Source organism: Gossypium arboreum, chromosome 13 (genome assembly GCF_025698485.1).
Source record: "Gossypium arboreum isolate Shixiya-1 chromosome 13, ASM2569848v2, whole genome shotgun sequence".
Taxonomy (NCBI): Eukaryota; Viridiplantae; Streptophyta; class Magnoliopsida; order Malvales; family Malvaceae; genus Gossypium; species Gossypium arboreum.
The window spans coordinates 42,762,247-42,763,788 of record NC_069082.1 but is presented as its reverse complement, the minus strand read 5'-3'; positions in this window follow the sequence as shown (position 1 = coordinate 42,763,788).

Here is a 1,542-nt window from a genome sequence, read left to right as displayed (position 1 = left end):
TAATGCATGAAGTTTAGTGTAGTCGCACCCTGTAACAGGGGAGAATTTAACTAATAAACTGTACTAATTGGCCCAACCAAAAATTCTATAAAAAAATCTGTAGATGGACATATGAGTCTAGTTTCAGGGAAAAATTACGAAACTGATTTTCGAGTTTTGGAACTCAAGATATGATTTTTAAGGTGACAGTGATGCAGTTAGCCAACTGCCTGGAAATTTTTTTAAATGGACTGTGAAAATGAGTGGTTTAAGCCCGTTAACCCCTCGTGTCCGACTCCGGCAGCGGTGTCGGGTATGGGGTGTTACAATTTTATTGGTATCAGAGCTACGGCTTAGTCGATTCTAGGACTACCGTACTGCGTTTGGGTTTAGCTATACATGCCATTTTATGTGATTATTTGATAGTGTGGTGATTTCTGACATTTGCAAATGTGTTTATTTATAGTAATGGATCCCGATCCCGACCGAGCGGTAGCTGATGATCTTGAGAGTGTAGCGCCTGCTCCCGCACAAGGGACAGCGCCGGCGAACTCTCAACCTAATGCTAGTAATCCGAATGATGAAGCTAGACAAGCTTTTATAGTGTGATGAATGATTGGTTCAACCAATACATTCGAACTAATCTGACTGCTCCACAACCTCCATTCCCGACAAATACCACCCTCAAGACTCACGATACCTCCGGTAGCTGACCAAATAAGGTCAAATAAGCCCCAGTTGATGAATCCGAAAACACGGGCTACTGAATTTAAAGCTACGGACAGCGATGATGCTGAGCAAGCTGAATTTTGGTTGGACAACACTATCCGGGTACTCGATGAGCTATCTTGCACACCCGATGAGTGCCTAAAGTGTACTATCTCCTTGCTACGTGATTCTGCCTACTATTGGTGGAATACGTTGACTTCTGTTGTGCCTAGAGAGCAAGTAACTTGGGAGTTTTTCCAAACCGAGTTTCGAAAAAAGTATATCAGTCAGAGATTTATGGATCAAAAACGGAAGGAATTTCTTGAACTTAAACAAGGTTCCATGTCGGTTACCGACTATGAACGAAAATTTGTGAGGCTTAGCCAGACATGCATGACGAGAATGTATTTCCTCGAAGCCGTAATGTGTAAACGTTCGAGGATGGACTAAATGATGATATAAAGCTGTATGTTGGCATCTTGGAAATCCGAGAATTTGTGGTACTTGTTGAGAGAGCTTGCAAGGCCGAGGAGCTCAGTATGGAGAAAAGAAAAGCTGAGGTGGGAGCAAGGGAGTTTCGTAAGAGGTCTTCGGGGAAGCCCTTCCCATAGTCATCGAAGAAATTTAGAGATGGCTTGGGCCGGTCTAGGGACACTTGGGCTTTTCTAGACGAGATCGCGATCGACCCCCTGTGAGCACACGAGTCACTTCGATCGCCACTGTTGGAAATGACCGTCGAGACAGAGCGAAATGCTAGTATTGTGGTAAATGGCATTCGGGGAGTTGTAGGTTCCATGACCGCTCCTGTTACAAGTGCGGGTCAGCCGACCACTTTATCAAAGATTGCCCGAGATT